Genomic DNA, 23,311 nt, shown 5'->3' on the forward strand with positions numbered 1-23,311 from the left:
GGGTGGGGAGGGGACGACAAACCACTGAGAGGGGAGAGTGTGCAACACCACAAAGGAGGCAGAAGAAGACAGAAAGACCACAGACCTGTTTGCGTTAGTAAAGTAATAGGCCCATAAACTCGGCTTCATCGTGAGAAATTCCAATGATTTTGAAGTTTCTATGAGGCCTTAGATACCATGGCATTAAACTGAGCAAGATGTGAGGCAGGGGCACCAGCCAGAGAGGAGAGCAGAACTCCATCAATCTGTGAATGAAAGCCTTGTAGGCAGGGCCGGCACCAGACTATTTTGTGCCCAAGGCAATGCCAGCAACTTGCATGCCATCCCCCCAAAAAAAAAAAATTGCCAACTTCGATTTTTTAAAACAGATGTTTTGAAGAAAAAATAAAAAGCACAAAACTTTAAATTGCTAAATTTATTTTACCACAATATTTTGCTTTCAGACAAAGAAACAAACAAAAAACAAGACAAACAGAGTTAAAAACGTCTCATAAAAGTTTCAATTTCAGAGTCATTAAAATCTCACTTTGCGTGCTTTTTCCTTTTATTTGCAAATTTTGTCACCAAGCTGAGAGTGAAAGAATAGAATATATAAAGAAAGAAGAATAGATAGATAAAGAAAGAAACAGTATTGTTAGTGTTGAAAACAATAAACTGGTGATGAACTAACAATGAACGAAAAACTATTATGAACAATGAAATGTTATATTTTCCATTTATGATGTGTTTTCTTAAAACAATAATTTGCATTAAACTGTGTCCCTCAAAGGTCAGTAATGCACCCCTCTGATATCTGTGCCCGAGGCGGCTTCCGAGTTGGCGTTATGGTAGCACCGCCCCTGCTTGTAGGTGGATAGCAGCTCAGATGCACCAAAGAAGGACTTTGCACGATGGAGGATTCCCAGTCGGCATCTGACTTTGGAGGCCAATTTTTAAATGTAGCTTGCCCAAGAGAGATCATAGCCAAAAGTGAGACCCAACAGTTTGAGTGACTTATCTTCTTTGAGAGGGTTTTTGGGAAAGTAGATGGGAGGGTTTGCAGTATGGTCCTTTTGGAGAGAATGACTTTGTGGGATTTGTCAGGGTTTAAAGATATATGACAAGTCTTTGACCAGTTTGTGATTTTGTAAAGGTCTGAGGAGAGGAAAAAGGCTGCTGCCTGCCTGTCTATCTGTCAGAAGGATGAGGGATGTTATGGCAGAGAGTGGAGTCATCAACATCGAGATAAAGAGGATTTTCCAGAGTCAGTGAGAGCAATCATGAAGATTAGGAATAAGATGGGGCCTAGAACACTGCCTTGGGCGACTCCAGCCTCGACAGGAAGAGGACAATAAAGGGTTCAGTTGAGAGCCACATATTGGCTACAAGAGTGGAGGAAGTCATGACTCCATTAGTGGAGGCGGCTTTGGATTCAATAGGCAGACAATTTGGAAAGCAATTCAGGATGCCAGACTGTATTGAAAACTCGAGATGTGTCCAGAGAGACAACTCTGATCTCATGTCTGATATTGAGGGCCTCCATCCATTGTTTGGAGAGTAGAAGCAGCTTGTCCAAGGTAAAGTGACCAGGTCTGAATCCGAATTCATGATCTGAGATGAGGCTCTTGGAGTAAAGGTTATTTTATGTCAATTGTGATGATGGATTCCATGACCTTTCTGATGAATAGAAGGAATCTAAATTCTCTGTTATTATTGGGATGCATTTTCCACCTTTTTCTGTAATGCTGGCTGACTTTGAAGCAAATGTAAGATGACCTTGTGCAAATGATATAGCGAAATGGACACAGAGCCAGTGTAAAAGCAGCAGAGCAGGTTTTAATAACTCATGAGCTGATGCCATCCAGTCCAGTTGCTGAATCAGAATCGTGGGTTGCCAGAAACTTCCCCACCTTCTCAGGTGAAAACACAGAATCCAGAAGCAGTTGGGTATGATTGGGAAAGGTGGGTATACAGAGAGAGAGAGGGAGAGGGAGAGGGAGAGGGAGAGGGAGAGGGAGAGGGAGAGGGAGAGTATGATTGGGAAAGGTGGGTATACAGAGAGGGAGAGGGAGAGGGAGAGGGAGAGGGAGAGGGAGAGGGAGAGGGAGAGGGAGAGGGAGAGGGAGAGAGAGAGAGAGAGAGAGAGAGAGAGAGAGAGAGAGAGAGAGAGAGAGAGAGAGAGGGAGAGGGAGAGGGAGAGAGAGAGAGAGAGATTGGGGATACAACATTTGAAAGCAAACACAGAATTGAGGCGTTTGGCCATTTCACATGCAGAGTCGGCTGTGGTGCCATTGAATTGAAGGAAGGGGTGGAGGGGAGCATATTCCAGAGATAGACTTAACAAGGCAACACCAAGTTTTAGAGTGAGACAAGTTTGAAAGTTCATTCTTGGGGTTGGACAGATGTTGTTTTCTGACTCTCCTGAGAATAGACACACACTTGTTGTGGGCTTTGTGGATTGATATAAGGTTGCCTTCAGTCGGATTTGCCTTCCAGGAAGAAAGTGCAAGTTGTTTTACAGCGACTGAATCACCACAGGATTCAGTACACCAAGGGTGGGAGGATGGGTAAGATGGGATGAATCTGTGCATAAGGAAGAGTAGGATTCTGTGGAAGAATTCCCATGCTGAATTAATCATGGGCGGTAGACATAGGAAACCAATCCTGAAGTGTGATAGCTGCTTGCAGTCCCTACCAATTTGCTTGAGTGAACTGCCAGACTTTCCGGTGCTGAGGTTGTTCTCTGAGAATGGCCAGAGAGATGTTGACCTTCACAAGCACATGATCAGATAAACAAATTTGGATATAGGAAGAGCAAGATACATTGGCAAGGAACTTGGTCATTGCCAAATCCAAAAGGGATGGTCTTGTAATTGACAGAAATCTGGGTGGGAAAATTTACAGATTGAGTCAGTACCATGGAGTCAGAGAAGCCCTTTGCTGAAGTGCCATAGCTTGTGAGAAAGGTACCAACACCTCGCTATTTTGCATGTTAATATGAGTGGTTAAAAGTTGGTCCATATTTTCAGATAGAGGGGTATATGGAGTCATCACTGTTGGGAGGACAGTGCAGACAAACATGATGTGGGTGTGGAAGGGAATTTGAAGCCAAATGTACTCCTGTGGGTTGGGAGGTGTAAGAGCAATAAACAGAGAGTGAGAAATAGAGTTCTTGATTACAGTGCAACTCTGCTGCCAGGACAGGGTTCAGGTTGATCAAACCAGAGGACACAATAGCCATAGAGACTGGAGAGACACCAAGGAGTCAGGGATGTCCTGTGGTGAGGAGAATTCTGTTAAACAGATTATGTCTGGGTTGTCAGCAGCAGCCTGGATTAAAAGATGTCAGGTTGGAATGGCGGCCTCAGATGTTTGAGGTCCACACATTTAGGGACAGGGGAAGAGGGGGTGAGGAGCTGCTGATAGGAAATAGGGATGTGGAAAGGAACAAGGAGAGGGTGCAGGGCGGGGGGGGGGGTCTGGGAATGTGGGCAGTGGGCAAAGCCAGAAGGGGAGGGGTCAGGGCAAAAACTGGGAGGGGGGAAGGGGAGCAGAGTGTGGAGGAATCAGAAATAACAATACCTGGGACAAAAGGAGAGAAAACAAGGCAAAGAACAGAGGGTACGCACAACTTGACTACCACCAGTAGGCCTGACTTAACTCTACCACAAACTAAATTATTCAACATAGCATGATACAGTTTGGGACAGAAAATTTGATGAAAAACATGACCAGCAAAAAAAAACGGAATAAAAAAACCAGTAAAACTGGTCTGGCAAACTTAGCTTAGACAATGCCTTTACACCCCTCGACTTTTGTCACATTTCGTGTTACAGCCTGCATTTAAAATAGATTAAATTTGAATTTTTGTCACAGATCTACACAAAATACCCAATAAATGCCAAAGTGAAAACAAGTTTTTAGAATTTTTTTCAAATTTATTAAAAATGAAATCCTGAAATCTCTTGTGTCAATAAGTATTCAACCCCTTTGCTATGACACTCCAAATTGGGCTCAGGTGCATCCAATTTCCTTTGATCATCCTTGAGATGTCTCTACAACTTGATTGGAGTCCACCTGTGGCTAGCTTAATTGAATGGAGATTATTTTAAAAGAAACACACCTATCAATATAACGTCCCAGAGTTGACAGTGCATCTCAGAGCAGAAACTCCACCATGAAATCCAATAAACTCTCCGTAGAACTCGGAGATATAACTAGTGAGGAGGCATAGATCTGGGGAGGGGTACAAAACAATTTCTCATGTTAAAAGTTCCCAAGAGCACAGTGAGCTCTATCATTAAGTAATGGAAACAGTAAGGAACTACCCAGACTTCCTAGAGCTGGTCGTCCAACCAAACTGAGCAAAAAGGATCTTGGTCAGGAAGGTGACCAATAATCCAATGACCACTCTGACAGAACGACCAAGTTCCTTTGCTGAGATGGAAGAACCTGCCACAAGGACAACAGTCTCTGCAGCACTTCATAAATCTAGGCTTTATGGGAGAGTGGCCAGACGGAAACCACTCCTGAGATAAAGGCACATGACAGCACGCATGGAGTTTGCAAAAAGAAAGGCATGTGAAAGACTCTGAGAGCACGAAGCAAATGATTCTGTGTTTGATGAGACAAAAATTTAACTCTTTGGCCCGAATACAAAGCACTGTCTGCTGGAAACTGAGCACAGCTAACTCCATCCCTACCATGAAGCATGGTGGTGACAGCAATATGCTACGGGAATGCTTTTCAGCGGCAGAGACTGGGAGACTTGTAAGGATAGAGGGAACAATGAATGGAACCAAATACAGGCAAATCCTTGAGGAGAACCTGCTTCAGAGTGAAAAAGACTTTAGACTGTGGTGAAGATTTACATTCCAACAGGACAGTTACCCCAATCATACAGCCGAAGCAACACTGAAATAGCTTCAGAACAAGAATGTGAAAGTCCTTGAGTGGCCCAGTCAAAGGCCAGACTTGAATCCCATTGATAATCTGCAGAAAGACTTGAAGACTGCTGTTCACTAACGCTCCCCTTCCAACTTGACAGAACTTAAGCAAATCTGCAGGGAAGAATGGGAGAAAATCCTCAAATCCAGATCTACAAAGTGGATACAGACACACCCAAGAAGACTCGAAGCTGTAATCACTGCCAAAGGCGCTTCTACAAAGTATTGACTCAGGGGGTTGAATACTTATTGACACAAGACATGTCAACTTTTCATTTTTAATTGATTTGTAAAAATTTCTCAAAACATGTTTTCACTTTGGCATTATGTGGTATTTTGTGGATGGTGACAAAAAGTTAAAAATTTAATTCATTTTAAATTCAGGATGCAACAAAACAAAATGTGACAAATGTCGAGGGGTGTGAATACTTTCTGAAGGCACTGTATGAACTGGAAGGAGCGAGTGTCAATCAATGGTCCTCAGGCGAGTGTCGTTCAAACTCTGAACCCGATGCTCCACCTTTGTACCTTTTTTGACATTCGCGGCTGCTGAAGTAATGGAGTCGGGCAATTGAAGTTTGCAAGGACCCATTTACTCCCAAATTTTGTCACGCACCGGCTCGTACCATCGGAGGCTGGTGTGCAACATCTGCTGCCCACTCACCTGTTTGCCTTTTTGGAGCTTTGCCAACAAGCCGAACCATGCCTTGACAGCTTGCCCTGCCAACCATTTTGCCATTCACTCGCTGTGCCACATTCTTGTTCAAGTTATTGCGGGACATCAAGGCCTTTTGTTTATTGGGCCATTATGGTCATTTTCTTGTTAATTGTGAAGGCCATATGGGCGAAAAAGACCATCATTGAAAGACCACGTGGGCCCTTTTTGTGCATGCTTGGGGACACCGGACCTAAACTCACCATGTTGAGAGGCCATGTGACCCGAGTGTAATTATTTTTGTGGGCCCTCCAGGCCGAAGAATTCCGGTGCTAAGAGGCTATTAGGGTCAAGGTCTCCAGCGAAGCATGTTGTGCCAGGACAAGGGCCCTGAGAGACAGCAATGTGGGGTGGGGGGGTCTGATACCAATTCGGACTTAGGACAGGCCAGAAACTCAAAATATTTCAATGGACTATTGTGCAAAAGAAGAAGAGGCCTTCATGGTGAGGCCGTACATCAACGTTGTGCTCAATATTGTCTCAATGCTGAATCTGGTGTGAACGTGAAGGGAAGCAGCACCACAGTTACATGTCAATGGGCCAGGGGTCATTGATAAACACCTCACGGCTGTTGGTGGGGGGTGGTGTGAAACACTGGTGTGAAACAGCCATTCCTCTTCCCATCCACATATTAAATTACATGCATCCAAATTTAGTGCTATTAAGTCTGTGCATAGTGAGTCAATGCGTAGCCTTAGAGACACAACTCAATTAACATAAAAAATGAACTATTTTTGAATTTTTGATATACATGCTGTTTTAGAATAGGGTGGGAGTTGTACTGTTGGATAAATTGTGTCATGCCTGGCATTTCCCCCTCCCCCCCCCCATTTTGAGTGAAGCCTCAGGAGTGGCTGAAGCCTGAAGGAGGATTGTGGGGGTAGTGTTACAGAAATGATCCTCAGGGGGTGAAAGAATCCTTAGTATAGCGCCAGTTATTTCTTAAGTGTCTGGTTAAGTGTATTGTACTATGTGTGAATAGACATGCATTGCATGTGTAATTGATAGATATCCACCTCCCTATTGTTTTTCTAACCCCAGCCTCCCATCATGTTATGAGTATTTTTCTTACATCTGTCTTTTGTTCCCCCTTATGGACTGAACTTGCCGGCACAAGTGAGCTTTAAATAATTGTGGACTGAATTTTCAGCATAGTGCGTCAATTTGGGGCAAAGAATGGATCACAATGCGTTCATTCCCCACAGAAAAACAACCAATCAGCTGAAGAGCATGAGCAGATCAAGAAGCATACATGACCTCCACATAGGCAGCCAATCGGCTTTGGGCACCCATGCAAATTTGCGGATCGTAGAGAATACAATGTCCCCCCACACCGCACTGGGTAGCCAATCGAGCCGAGGTGTCTATGCCAGTGTGTGAATTGAGAAGAGGGTAAGACACGGTTACATGCCCCAAGCACTGTAATAAAAGACGATGTTATTATTCATTCCGTGTGGCTGCCTGGTTGGAGTATCGTTCGTTCCTCCTTGCTCACCATTGCCTCATTCCTGCTCACTCACCGTTGCCTCATCATTTGCTTGCTGTGCCGTACATCAACGTTGCACGAGATATTGTCACAATGCTGAATCTAGTGTGAACGTGAAGGGAAGCAGTGCCACAGTTACATCTCAATGGGCCAGGGGTCATTGATAGACACCTCGCAGCCGTTGGTGGGAAGTGCCTGAAGACTGAGCGTCACTAATAGACATCAGAGCGAGTGTTACGCACCTCCTCGCCATGGTCATGTGGGGACCGACACCTCTCAATGTGCCCTGGGCTTCCAACTCATGCAACCTCCATTGAGAGATGCAGCGGAGTCTCCAGAACTCGTCGCACAAGGTCCAATAGCAGTGTCATCTTTATCCCAAATGTATCTCTTCTGTCGAGCACATGCACGGGCTGAAGTTAATTTGCTAAGTTGACTGTACATCTCTGATCCTTTCCATGGGTGTGTGTGTGTGTGTGTGTGTGTCAAGTCGTGGGTAACTTGGGAGTCATTTACTGTTTGCTTCTTGTATTTATTTTCAATACATGTATAAACCTGACTTGGGCTCCTGGCTGATCCTATCTGATCTGACAGTTTTGTCTGGTGTATCTGAGATAACCAATTAAAAGGATAGGTTGGTCACTGTCCTGTACCGCTAGATAGCCGGCATCACGTGGCTTGGTTGCTCGGCCAAATATTAAGATCTGCCTTGTGATTGTCACTAGCGCAGCACTCTCCTTAGCTTGAGGTCTTAAATCTGTATGGTAACATGGCTCTGGACATGGGATCCGACCGGAAGTTGCTGAGGCTGGGGACTGTAATGATCGTTTCACATGATTCACCGGATTCGAACCATGCAACCGGGTCGGTCTCGTGAGTGCAACAATATTATTTATTTTGGGGTCTTCACCCCCCCCCCACCACAACCCCAAAGATCACCAAATATTTCCTCTGTCCCCCACCCCTATCTACATTATCACCAATATTTTTATATAGTACAAAAACGCTCATTTTGTTAAATCCCACCCTCTGTATGTATCGTAAATGAATGTTGAATGTACACGGACATGTCCGATACAAAGCCATGAAGGTTCATGAGTATGGTGATGGCTTGTCAAAGCTATTGACTTACTGATCACCCTAGTACGATCTGCAGTAAGAATGGGCGTCCTGCTCGTGAGGCTATTCATGATGTGAATCAAACACATATCCTCCATAATGAAACAAAAATGAACCCTTCATAACACTCTTGCAGACCTTGTTTAGGACAATTTCCACAAGGACCCATGAACATAGCCTGTACATATATATATATATATATATATATATATATATATATATATATATATATATATATATATATATATATATATATATATATATATGTATATATATATATATAAATATATGTGTATATGTGTATATGTGTGTACATCGATTGAGGCACAGACATTTAGTCGCATCAATGATTGTCTCCTTGTATAATGAATACCCGACATCGATTATCTGGCACCACCGATGGCGTCCGTGGTGGAAGACGATCTCCGGTATAATTCCATTTTGTGTTATGTCCCGTGTTTGTTCGGCCGTGGGAGGCAGCTGCGAGAGGCTCAAGCGACAGAGGCGCTTCCCATACGGCCCCCATGGGGGGGGGGCGGGGGGGTTGGCTGAGTACAGTGGGAGGGAAGGAGATGTGGAGGAGCCTCATCCATCTTCCCGCTGACGCCTTCCATGAATTTAAAGCACCATCACAAAACAAACAGGTTCCATGTACACAGAGGGGAGGAGATCAAATGAGATGCAAGGTGATGGAAATTCTCTTTCCCACCCCCCGCTACCCCTCTCTCTCTCTGTACCTTCCATCCCACCCCCCCCCGTAACATCTCTCTTTTCTCTCTATGCCCCCCCCTCCGTTTTATACCTTTCCCCTTCTGCGTCTCCCTCCCTAGCTCTTCCTCCCTCCTCTCTTTCCCCCTCCTTTTTGTACGATGTGCGTGACGTGTTTTAATGCAAAAGGACCACGCACTGGACAGACCAGGTCACAAACGAACCGATTCGATTTGGATGGTGAGTTAGTAGACACCGATATGTACGACATGTATATTAGATGTACAGGCCGACCCTGTCCGTCGGTCTGCGTGTGAGAGTTGTCTGAAGGAGAGCATGAGGTCATTTTATGCATCATTCACGCGATTTTGGTCAAACATGGTCACCGATTTGAGCTCACAATGACGTCACAAGTGTAATACGCACGGAAGGTCAGAGAAAAGAAGATGAATACTTTCGGTTTAATCAATACAAGCAAACACAAACGATTTTAGACATGCAATACTGGACTTTACTCAAATATATTCGTGCAAGACCTTCAGTATTGCATCATCACCTGTTAAATGTTGCCCAGTGGTCAGATAGAATAAGAGGTGAGGGTGCTGTCAGGGGTCCTGAACGTGATCGAACTCCCAAGATATCACACTTTTCTTTTGTCACAAAAATTATATATTTTTCCACAACAGGGGAAGATATCAAAAATTTTATAAATTATCATCAGTCATTGAACCAAAAATCATATCCGTTGTAAATGATAAAATTTTGTTTGTGCCGGATGGAGGTTTCGTGGAGCAGTGAAGGAAGGATGAGAATGTGCTGAGATTCACTAAAGTACTGTATATCTCACAGTGTCACTCTTGAACTCCAGACTGATCATTAAACAAACATATAAACTATTTATATAGTCAATAACTGCAAGAGGTTCAGTCTTCTGTTCACCTCTCAGCCTCATCATCAACCAGGACCTCTGCGAGGGCGTCTTGACCCAAACCTTAACACTAACCTTAATAGCAAAGCTGGCCTCCAAAGGCATTCGCAGACTGGTCATCTTCAATCGTTCCAAGTTATTCCAAGAACAATGAGAAGTACTCACAGTCCATAGCTGAATGGAGTAGCTGGTGCCCCATCATCACATCCATCTCTCCTGCATTCTGCAGAACTTGTTGCTCTCAAAATTATTGGCATCTTCTGAAATGAAACTCAAAGCCTGTTTTTCTCACATCGATGACAGGTCAGTGAACTCTGGCTTTTGCCCCCTCTGCACTCAGCCCTCTGACATTCTCGAGCAATTCCAGGAAGCACACTTTGTTGTTGTTGTTGTTGTTGTTGTTGTTGTTGTTTAGTATGCAGCCTGTGGATGCTGGTTAAATCATCTTTTCCAGGAAGTGGCTGTACCGCTGATGCTGTGCCCCTGTTACCAGTAAGCTGGTACTCATTTTGCTTACCTTTGAGGGATGACAGGCTGAGTCAACCCACCTGGTGTTATTTCAACGAGGTGAGATGGGCCAGAACAAAAGACTCCGACATCTCAAGCCAACCACCTTAACCATTCAGCCAACACCAGACTTTTTGCTCCAGTAAACCCCTCTAAGTTAATACAGTATTACCTGTTTAACACAGTATGATGTGCAGTCACACACAATTTTGCAATCAAAATTTAAAGCACATATGGACGATTTGGGTTTTCTGATGACTGTGATCATTCAGAGACTTGTGATATGTGACCACCTTTGCTTGGCAAAACGTTTACCAATTTTTCATATAATTTTTGTATTGCACAACCAGTTTGGTTGGCTGCCAAGATAACTCTGAGATAGCACACCTTTTAGCTTCCGAGTCTGGATTCGATTCCTGACCCGACTATAACGTGTCAAGTTCACGTTTTCCAGGTAAGCCAGGTATTGCGTTTCATTAAGGAGTGCACCGACCAATCAAGATGAAGACCTGTAAATATGGAGAACCTTTAAGCTGGAGACCCGTTAAGCTGTAGACCCATCTGCTAGCATTGATTGCTGGTGGAAGTCAAATAACACACGGGGTCTTTCGATGAAGAGTGGACGAGTTATTACCTCCGCCACCGACGGTGGATGAAGGTTATGTTTTCACCCCTGTCTGTCTGTCTGTTACTTGTAAAAATCGAAGATTTCTCAAGTATATTGGTTGGTTGGTTGTGTGCGTTGTTCCGTCTGTCTGTGTTTGTACTTATGCTTATCGTCAAGAGGTCACAATTTTAAACCGATCTTCACAAAACTTCACCACATGGTAGAGTTTGTCAGAAGTAAGAACCAATTGTTTTTGAGATAAAAAGGTCCACAAATTTGCAGAATTTCTAAAATCTTCAATTTTCATCCGATAGACTAGAAATTTGAAGATGATTTGCATATCTGCTCACTGAAATCAACCACCAATTATTTTTGAGGTCAACATAGGCCGGATTTCTAAAATTGTCAATTTCTATCTGATTGACTTGAGATTTGATGAGGAGTTGCATATTTGGTCATTGAATTCAACCAGCCAATTATTTTTGAGGTCAACATCGAACAAAAGGTAGGTAGGCCAATGGTCAACAACTTAGGTGGACTTTCTAAAATTTTATATTTTCATCCCATTGACTTGAAATTTTAAGAGGGTTTACACATCAGGTCACTGAATTCACCAAACAAGTATTGTTAAGGTCAACAAAGGCCAAAAAAGTCGACAGTCATTTCTAAAATTTCTAACCACCCATTGGCTTCCTTCACTAATGGGGCTCCCTCGCCGAGAGAATGAGCAGGATCAGCATCAGGAAAACGAGCCACATGTCCATAGAGCCACAGCTGATGCTCACGGACTATGCAGGTAACAAATCTCGTTCGAGTCTCTCTCAGCAACCGCTCATTGGCCACAAAATCCGACCAGCGATAGCCAAGGGTTCTCCAAAGGACCTGGTACGAAAGGAATTAAGTCTCTGTCTCAGATCCCTCCCTGGTCAGAGTCCAAGTCTCACACCCATAGAGCAAGACTGAAAGCACCAAGTATCTGAAGACTTGGACTTTCATCCTCCACACAGGTACCGGCAGCGCCACACCCCATGATCCAGTGAATCCATGACTCCCCAGGCCCAACCCAGACATCTGTTGACCTCTGGTTCACAGCCAGCAGAGACATGAATATCACTGCCAAGGTAAGTGAATGTCTCCATGACCTCAACATCCTCAACACAAACAGGTACAGAAAATATATCAGCATCCAAGATGTCATTGAAAGCCTGGATATTATTTTTGACCCAGGAAACCCATAATCCTAGCAGCTCCGACTCCTCATTCAGCACCTTGAGGGCCCCCAAAAGGATATCCAGAGTCTCTGCAAAGATGAATGCATAATCTGAAAAATCAAGGTCAGATATCTTGACATTCCCAAACGATGCACCACAACTTGATTGCTCCGACATCCTCCCCAAAATGCAGTCAACAAAAGTGCTGAAAAGTGTCGAGGCCAGCAAACACCCCTGCCAAACTCCAATAGCCACTGAAAATAAGTCAGAGATGGTATCATCACATCTCACAGCACTCTCAGCACCAGAGTATTGTTCAGACATCAGATTGAACATTTTTGGTGGCAACCCACGAAGACGAAGAATCCTCCAGAGAGCATCATGATTCAATGAATTAAACGCTTTACATAGATCAATATAGGCTGCAAGCAGCCCCTGCTGAAACTCTCGGCTGCGTTTGGTGAGGACCCAAAGAGCAAGGATACGGTCAATCGTTAACCTCTTTGGTGTAAAGCCTGACTGCTCTGGATACTGGTGCTCAAGAAGATGGTGGTGAACCCCATCAAGAATTATCTGAGCAAAGACCTTGCCCAGCACTGAGAGCAGCATCACCCCTCGGTAGTTGTTGCAGTCTTGGCGATAACCCTTCCCTTTCCAGAGCGGGACAACAAGGCCCCTCTTCCAGTCAGTTGGGATGATGCCTGTTCCAGACAGAGCACAGAACTCCATGCAACGACATGAGTGCAGCATTTCCACCAGCCTTGAGAAGTTCAGCATGGATGCCACAAATCCCAGAAGCTTTACCCCATTTACACTGGTTCACCGCAGTCTGTGTTTCCACAAACGAATGGTGGACCACAGTCGATTGGAGGGTCAGAAAATGGGGATAGTAGCACCCCTCACATCCAACTCGACAGCTCGTGGATCAGCCAGGTATAGCTGCTCAAAGTAATCGGCCCAGCGGGCCTTCACTTCAAGGGCCCACCACCCTCTCCTGCAGTTCATGGAGGGATGAGCTTGGAGGAATGCAATGCACAAATTCCCAAGTAAGCAGGATGAGAATCACTTGACCACATGTGATGCTCTACCCCCTCACAGATTCCTCACACAAAGGCATCCTTGTCCACCCTTAGTGCATGTGCAGTTTTATGCCCCAGTTCCCTGAACAGCTCAGCTCTGCCATTCAGCTTGGCTCTGCAGACTCTGGTCAATGGTGTCCAGTGTCCCTTGAGACAAAATTATTCTTCGCCCGACGGTGAGTTCCAAAAAAAATCACCGGCAACATCAAGGATGGTGTTCGTGAATGCAGGGTAAAGACTCAGGGTGACAGGGCACCAACCACTCGCTCAGCGTGACGGAGCACCAACCACTCGCACAGGGTGAAGGAGCACCAACCACTCGCTCAACATGACGGAGCACCAACCACTCGCTCAATATGACGGAGCACCAACCACTCGCTCAGGGTGACGGAGCACCAACCACTCGCTCAGGGTGACGGAGCACCAACCACTCGCTCAGGGTGACGGAGCACCAACCACTCGCTCAGGGTGACGGAGCACCAACCACTCGCTCAGGGTGACGGAGCACCAACCACTCGCTCAGGGTGACGGAGCACCAACCACTCGCTCAGTGTGACGGAGCACCAACCACTCGCTCAGGGTGACGGAGCACCAACCACTCGCTCAGGGTGACGGAGCACCAACCACTCGCTCAGGGTGCCGGAGCACCAACCACTCGCTCAGGGTGCCAGAGCACCAACCACTCGCTCAGGGTGACGGAGCACCAACCACTCGCTCAGGGTGACAGAGCATGAACCACTTGCTCAGGGTGACAGAGCACTAGCCAATCGCTCTGAATGACATGGCATGGCAAAAGCGTCCACAGTGAATGAATGATTTGCTCAGAATGATATATATATATATATATATATATATATATATATATATATATATATATATATATATATATATATATATATATATATATATATATATATATATATATATATTGTTGCGAATTCGCGCCCGCCGGCGTGCGATCGGCCGCTCGATTCGAATGGCGGCCGCCTCGCCCACCGGAACGGACAATTCAGTCGTGACCCTCTCGGAACAACGCCGGGAGCTAGTCACGGATGGGGGTTTCACCTCACCACGATCATGCCAATTGCCCACCCACGCAGGATAGGGTTGCTCGCCAAATTCGATCGACCGAAGTACCTGCGCGAGTGGTGGACCGGGCTATCGTACGACGCCACCGGCCGACTCCGGACACAAACCGCTTAAGCGGTCCGTTCCATGCTACAGTGATAACCGAGCGGTGTTATCATCGGCCTTGACGGTTCCGATTAATTACCGGGCGTTTTAAACCCACTACGAACCCCTTATGTGATGCAAGATGGAAATTCAAACAAAGGAAAGGACGCAGCGAAACGGGGAACAAGTTCACACAAGCACGTTTAATTGCACACGCAGACCAGCACGGAAGGCACGTATTTACAGTCACAATAATCATGTACAATAAAGCAAAAGCAAGTCAAGAAATGGCACGTATACACAATCACAGGCAAAAGAGATGTCCCGACTAAACCCGACACACGGCAACACGTAACCAGTTTTACTTCAAGGACAGGCGCCACCCACAGTCATTTACACGAACCCAAAGGAAAAGAGAAAGTTGCGACTTCCCTGCACGCGTCGTCCAGCGTCGCGTCCTTGACCTCGAATCCGAGCCTCCCCGATGTGGTCTGCGACTCGCACCTCGCGCCGGCATGTGTAGCCGCTCCGTGCCACGAACGGGGCTTCCGGCACCTGGCAGAAGGCTCGCCCTCTTCCACTGTAGACGGCGACAGGGCCCAGGACGAGGATGCGCCGACTCGACTCCCTCCTGCTGGACTCGTAGGAGAACTCTCTGAAGAACTCGTAGACGAATGATCCACCAACAGCAACAACCACACACAGACGAGCGAAGAGGAAGAGGAGGAGGAAGAGAGTGGAGAAAGAGAGAGGAGAAAGAGCGAGGAGGAAGAGCGAGGAGGAAGAGAGAGGAGGAAGAGAGAGAGGACGCCCCGCCCGTGTCCGTCTTTTATAGCGCGGGGCTCCGCCCTTCACTCCGCCCCGTTTTTGGCTCCACCCTCCTTTGATGAGGTTCTCGAAAAGGGGCGTTCCCTCACCCCGACCGCCTCACACTGTTCATCCACCAATCGGTGGCGAGCTGCCCTTCCCCCTTCCCTCACACCAAGCGTGGGGAACTCAAATGGAAGAAACAGGCGGGAAAAGCCCACGAGCATCGTTGGTGGTTTTTTTGTTTGAAATATAAGATAGAGAAAGAAAAACGACTAACTGAAGGATCGCAGCCCGAATGGATCACAAAAATTCCCTCTATACAACGGGTTTGGGCTAACTACACATGTACCTACAGAGATATCTTACCTGAGGGCCCTTTATGGTGTAATGCGAATTTCCACAGCCGTAACAATATATATATATATATATATATATATATATATATATATATATATATATATATATATATATATATATATATATATATATATATATATATATATATATATATATATATATATATATATATATATATATATATATACACACATATATATATATATATATATATATATATATATATATATATATATATATATATATATATATATATATATATACACACATATATATATATATATATATATATATATATATATATATATATATATATATATATATATATATATATATATATATATATATATATATATATATATATATATATATATATATATATATATATATATATATATATATATATATATACGAGGTCCATCTAAAAAGTAAGGGGATTGAGCCTGCTGTGTGCTCCACTTACACAACTTGAATGAACGAGTTGCGTCACAGTCTTTCGCAACATTCCAGCAATATATATGATTGGTGATGGTTGACTGCACTCATTGTGTGATTTTTTACAAGTCGTGCTTTACACATTGTCTAGGCTGAGTCGTCACGCTATGAGTCGTGAGCAGAGAGCCAATCTGAAGTTTGTTGCCAAGCTTGACAAAACACCTTCCAAATCCTTCGCAATGCTGCAGCAAGTCTACGGGGAAGAAACCATGTGATGTACACGTGTATTTGAATGGCACAAGAGGTTCAAAGAGGGACAGGAGGTGGTTGATGACGATCCACGTTGTGGAAGACCTTCAATTAGCAGAACGGTGGACAACATCGAGCGTGTGAAGCAGACGGTGGGTGCAGAACATCGACTTGCGGTGTGGATGATTGCTGAGGAACTTTCCATCAACAAGGACACTGTCTGGATCATCATCACTGAAAATCTCGAAATGCGCAAGGTGTGCACAAAGATTGTCCCCAAGCTGTTGTCCAAGGATCAGAAACAGCAAAGAGTCACTGTCTGTCAAGACATTATCGAGCGCCTCGAGGATGATCCAGACCTGCTCTGGAGTCATTACTGACGATGAATCATGGATATTCGAATACGATTACTTGACCAAACGGCAGAGTCGTCAGTGGAAAAGTCCGGCATCACCAAGACCAAAGAAAGCAAGGATGCCGAAGTCGAAGGTCAAGGTGATGCTCATCGCGTTTTTTGACATCAAGGGCATCATCCACTTTGAGTTTCGACCACAGGGTCAAACAGTGAATCAATACGTGTTCAAGGAGATCCTCCTGCACCTCATGAGATCAGTCCTGGACAAGAGGAGGGATCTGTGGGAGAACAACGCCTGGGTGCTCCACCATGACAACGCCCCTGCTCACAGTGCCCTGATCATCCGACAGTTTCTGGCAGAGAGGAACGTGCCAACTCTGGATCAACCCCCGTATTCGCCAGACTTGGCCCCTTGTGTTTTTTTCCTATTCCCCAAGCTCAAGGGGGTGATCAAGGGGACCCGATTTCCTGATGTGGAGGCCATCAAAAGGGCTGTGACGACGGAGCTCCGGAGGATTCCAGAAGAAACCTTCCGTGGGTGCATTGAAGCGTGAAAGAAGAGGATGGACAAGTGTGTGAAACTGGAGGGAAACTATTTTGAAGGGGACAAGCTGTGATTTCAATATATTTTTTGGAATAAAATTTCCATGAAGTCAGTCCCATTATTTTTAGATGTTACTTTTTTTAACTTTACGTGTATATATATATATATATATATATATATATATATATATATATATATATATATATATATATATATATATATATATATATATATATATATACATATACATATAACAAAATATATACATATAACAAAATATATATAAATATAACAAAATATATATAAAAATGTCAATATATGATGCTGTTATACATTGTTCATCGGCTAAACTGGTAAATTAAATTAAAATGTAAAAACTTTTTTACCAGGAAAAATTCCATCACGATTATCATTTGAACACTTGTAACTATTCCCCCATGAATCTTTGCATCGCAAACAATATGGCTGAAATATTCTCCCAATTCAATTGATATTTAATTTTTCCTCCAATTTCTTTTTCACATTTTCATGTCAAAAATAAACATTGATCCTTATTTTGTTTTTTTTATGTCAATGTATTGTCAGGAATATTTTCCCTGCCTGGACGTTTGTCAAATTGTGACAATAGAAATCTATTCATTATGTTTGCATGGGTGTGGTTGGATTCAGCAAATCAAGAGATGGGAGGATGATAGGAGAGAGAAAGGATGGAGGGGGTTCCCCGATATATTTGAGTACGTTTTAAGTCGATGGCTCCCAAGGATGAACAGGAGTGTTATAACACATGCATTCTGTGTACAAAGATGGAGAACAGTTAACAGTTAACAATGCACAATGTTCAAACAAAGAGCTTGTGAAATGAACATTCTTGTTTTCTAAAAAATCCACTCTGCTACCAACAATAGTTTCATCAAGTATGTGTACATACATTTTGCTCTTGCAGTGTTAGCTACATGCGATTCGTACTACGCTACATGAGACATGCCAATGCATATGTGTAACAAATGTATTGCCGAGTCTCTTGTAATAAATCATGAGTTAATGGTGACATTAAATGCATCGATATCCTATTAAGAAATGAATATGTTTACCCCCATCGTGCGCGTGATGCTGAGCACACAAAGTTGCCTGCAAGGACGCAATTAAATCATTTGAAGTTCTTATTAATCACTGGCTGCAGCGTTTCCCAAACCTACATTAACCGATGTTTCCACACTAAGCATATATATTATGCTGTATGAAGGTGTACTTTAAATCGCTTTTTCAGGTTGCAAGATGGATTATACTGCCTTGCAGTTGCAAAACCAAGAAAAGCCGAATTTTTGCAATATATGTCCTTATTAAGGGCTAATCACCTTGGCTAGCTTGTGTTATATTGTACCACGTGATCATTGAAATATTCTTAGTCTGAGACCTGATTCCTCATCAAATGTAAATATTCAAATACAGAGGATAACAGCTGGCTAATCCTGTCCGAGACTAGATTGGTTAGATCTCTGTAATGATTATTTATTTAGTCGTACAAGATCCATCTCTCGATGCTAGTGTGTGGGTGCACGTGCATGCCTCCTCCATAACTCCAAACACCATGAAACCCAGCAGCCTGAAACTTTGCATGCATACGAAGGCAACTACAAGAGAGTGTATGACTGAAAATTTGGTGTTTGGGTAAATTAGAACACCCCTTTTGAAGATAATTAACGGTCTTATTTAATTGTATCCTTTCTCATGCACATCCTTGGACACCCTGCTCTCCCTCGATGGGGTCTTAATTCACCATCTTGTTTGGCCTGCTCAACATTGCCTTGACTTGGAACAAGCCGCAACAATTTCTTCACAATAAAGTTTTTTTTCTATTTGACTTTCCTCACTCATATAATCTAATTCCTGTTCATCATAGCTATGAATCATTGGGTATGTTGCAATGCTAATACAAATGCTCCTGCCAGGTTTCACATGGAACACTGCGGTTAAAAATAAAACGTTGCTGTTTGGGGCACATTTTATCACCCCGGTATTGCTCTGGTACTCTGCCTACACTCCTGTCATGCTTCGTTCCCTTGCCCTTACATTACCTTCATTCCCCTGACACTGCCTTCTATCACCCTCCCCTCATGCTTCCTTCTCTTGCTCTTATGCTGCCTTCCCCTCCCCTCACACAGCTTACTCTCCCCTCATGCTGCCTTCTTTCTCTCTACACGCAATGCCTTTTCTTGTGTACAACATCGAGACTCGTATAAGAGTTAATACACCGAATGGAAAACGACGAAAGCAGGAGACACGAGGTGTGGGAGAGGGAAGCACAAAATAGTGGAGAACAGACATTAGGAGATCTGTGGAAGGGAGAGGGATGGAATGGGGTACACAGGGTAAACAAGATGGACACTACAGGGACTTTCAGAAAGGAAAGCAGGGAATTTGAAGGAGGTGCATTTGGGGTGGATTAATCGGGGTAGAAAAGTTAATTGTTTTGGATGGGGGAGGAAAAGAGATTGTGGTAAAAAGCTGTTTTGAAGACCTGGAGGGAAGAGTAGGATTGAAGAATGTGTGGTAGTTTGTTCCAGAGGTGGGGGAAAATGAGGAATGAATGAGTGAAGGTGAGCAGTGATTCTTGATTTTGGTCGTTTCACCAGAATGGGTTGCTGGCAGACATGGAACACAGCAGTTAAAAACAATATGTTGCTGTTTGGGCACGTTTTATTGCTCTGGTAATGCCCTGGTAGTCTGCCTGCACTCCCCACATTCTTCCCTCCACTTTCCCTCGCACTGCCTCCTCTATCCCTCCTGTCCCTTCTCTCTCCCGTCCCTCTTAATATTCCCGTCAGCGAAGCGACAGGTTGTATTTGCTCATGAATAAATAAATAAAAAAACCCTCTCTCTCTATCCCACCACTCTCCCTCTCTCCACCTCTTTGTCCCCCCACCCCCCTTAATATTCCCATCAGTTAAGCGACGGGCGGTATTTGCTGTTCGATATAAAATTACATATTATTAAAGAAATCTAAAGTGTTGATCCCAATTGTTATTTTTCTATTCTTGCAGGTCCATTTTCTTTGAGAGTCCATGTCCCCTCACTTTTCCCTGCTCTTCAAGACAAGCCCAGGTTCCATCACCTTTCATATGACCTGAGGACCAAACCCTGTAAAATTCCTCATTTACCACGATGCTGCTGGTTCATCGATTGTTCAACTCGAGGTGGATTTGACAGAATTTCATTTTTAGATATTTTGCACGATATTTGGTCTTTTATATTTTGATAAAAGAAATAAAACAATTCTAACGTCATGAATTATTCCAGCCACTGCAAATGATTAAAGATAGATGAAATCAACATGACGTCGAGGCATGTTAACCATTATGGGAAGCAAGAAGAAGCTGACGTTGCTGGAATTAATGATTCCTCAGAGCAAAAGAGCCATCAACAGCAAGACTAATTTTTCATTACCCCACACGTGCCAAGTGAAAAGTGGGGTTAAGCAATTGGTTCACTCTGTCTGTCTGTTTGTCTCCTGACAACACTCTGTATGATCAAGGCACTACTTAACTTCAATTGAATTTGATATTTTGAACACAAATCGCAACATGAATCGGAAAACGAACCTACAGTTTAGCAGTACTTTACTTTGGCTCCGAAATTAGAAAATTGTACGGAATCTCATCACGAGCGCACATGCACACAGAGGAGTAATTGTTTTATTGTCCGTCTGTCAAACAAAAATGAAAACCATTCCAAATGGAAAACGCACTGTTATAGGGACATCATAAAGGACACAAACAACAGGCACGAATAGCTCATGTCACATGTTAAATAAGGTGGTATAAAAGATGCTGCATCGATGGAAGTAAACTTCCAGCAAAACAATTTTTTCTTTGTTTTTTTTACAGACTTTAAAAGCTTCATTTTATTTCAATTTAATCATATAGTTGCACACTGTAGAACACAAATCGCCTTCTTTGCACTTTCAAAAACCTTCCGTTTATCAGTACTTGGGAAAAATTTTTACACCACCTCATGCCCTGAGGGTAGAGTAATTGTGGAATTCAGCATTCAGCCAAATATTGCAGTTCCCAGTGCTGTTTGTTTAGTGCAAAACGCAAAGCAAGAGTTTAATAGACCCTTCCCATGTTCTTTTCCTCAAGGCTGTGCGGGGTAAGGTGTTCTTTGAACTCTCCTTTAAGAAAATATTTATCAGTCTGGAGTTTACTAATGACTTGATACTTACTGGATGTTTGGTTTGAATGTATGGGCCAATTTAAGGTATTTCCACATCTTTTACAAATGGTAAAATATGAATATTCTTATCGTCTTTAACAGATTTACATACATTAACATTACAATATCATTGTGAAGTCAAATATCTAGCTGTAATGTTGTGTATGCACAAGGATAGGGGCTAAATCAGGAAAATTAGTGTTAAAAACTCAAGAAAAGACGAGGATGGAGGAGGGAAAGGGAAGTGTTGGAAGAGATCTGCTTGTGTGTTGTTTGTGTGCGTATGTATGCTTGTGTGTTAGTTGCGTGTCTGCGTGGTTGCTTGTGTGTTTGTTTGTAGGTTCATTTCATTTACTGCATATGCAACTCCTGAACCACTGGAGTTAATGGGTTTAAAACTGTTGGTTTTACTTGGTGTGGAAGGGATGGTTTGAGGGGGTAAAATAATTTAATATTCCTGGGAGGTTCAGGGTGGTGTGGGGGAGGGGGGGAGCTCAATATTGTGTAAATGTGTATCGTGTTGTGCCACCTGGTGGGGATATTACAAGCCATCATGCCTGTAATTCTGGGGGAATTCGCCCATTTGTAAGGATGAGTTCTTTACTAGTATATATAATTTCTCGACAAAGTCAAGGCTCATGAAAGAGCAAGGTAACAGACAGTATAAAGGCAAAAAAAAAAACTGACAGTGAAGCAGTGGGGGAGCAGTAGGATACAAGAAGCAATGAGATGTACAGGGAAAGAGAGAGGGAAGGAAACACAATCACCTGCAAATAAGAGGATTGGCTTAGGTAAGGTTAATGAGGGTAAAACAAGGATTATGGGCAAGGATTGATGATGCAACACCGCCTGAATGGCACGCTGAGATTTGGAGATTATCTTTCCCACAAAACCTGCATTAAAACCTAATGATGGCATAAACTGAAACAGGAGTTTCCATGTAGTACATAAGTGTGCGTGCGCGCGCACACACACACCATGTGTATGTGTATATATATATATATATATATATATATATATATATATATATATATATATATATATATATATATATTAGCAGGATATGCTTACAATAAACATACAAACTGTGCTTCCCCATTGGCTCGGGTCACTCACCTGTATTTTTTTCATATATATATATATATATATATATATATATATATATATATATATATATATATATATATATATATATATATATATTTTAATTTTGGAGATTGTATGATGATTCTGTAATTTTTCCTGGTATATCGGCTTCAATGTCCATAGGCCCGCAAATTTTCAGCCTTCTACGTTACCCTGAAGGTACCGATCTGTAATATCAATCAGTCAGTCAGTCAGTGGTGAGAAAGAGCTTTATGTAATACTAGTGGGGTGTGCGTGTAAGCGTATGAATCGTGCTTCCCTATTGTCTCAGGTCAATCACCTGCATTTGATTTTTCATATATTTATTTTCATTTTTTTTTTCATTTTTTTATATTTTCATTCATGGATGTTGTACAACAATTCTGTAATTTTTCTTGGTGTCTGGAGAGTACTGAGATGGGGAGACGATGAGGGAGAGAGAGTAGGTGGAGGAGAAAAGAGAGGAAGGGTGAGCGAGGAAGGAGGCAGAGCAAGGAGAGAGGGACAGAGAGTAAGGAGGTGTGGGGAAAGAGAAGGCAAAGTGAGCTGAGAGGATGGGAAGGAAGACATATGGTGGAGCATTAATTACGATTCATACCATCTCATCAAAATGATTCTGCACAGAATAACTGTGAAGACGGAAACAAAATAATGCCTGAAATCCATTTTCGACCGGTCATACTTCACCGGACAAACACCACACAGAGACAAACATTGCCCGGACGCATCCGGAGACAAACACCGCCCAGACACGTCCGGAACCAAG

The 23,311-nt window shown here is 43.3% G+C and overlaps 1 long non-coding RNA gene across 1 annotated transcript in view; it reads left to right on the top strand.

Moving 5' to 3' along the window:
• The window catches only part of LOC147014710 (uncharacterized), a 69,740-nt gene extending 48,632 nt beyond the window's left edge, over positions 1 to 21,108 (top strand). Inside the window, exon 3 of the long non-coding RNA XR_015050873.1 lies at positions 20,250 to 21,108. This is a non-coding gene — a long non-coding RNA (uncharacterized LOC147014710). The remainder of the gene's footprint in view (positions 1 to 20,249) is intronic.
• The last annotated feature ends 2,203 nt before the right edge of the window (positions 21,109 to 23,311 follow it).

This window comes from Eptatretus burgeri, chromosome 13, assembly GCF_056783735.1.
Source record: "Eptatretus burgeri isolate ZD-2024b chromosome 13, Ebu_testis_v1, whole genome shotgun sequence".
NCBI classification, from domain to species: domain Eukaryota; kingdom Metazoa; phylum Chordata; class Myxini; order Myxiniformes; family Myxinidae; genus Eptatretus; species Eptatretus burgeri.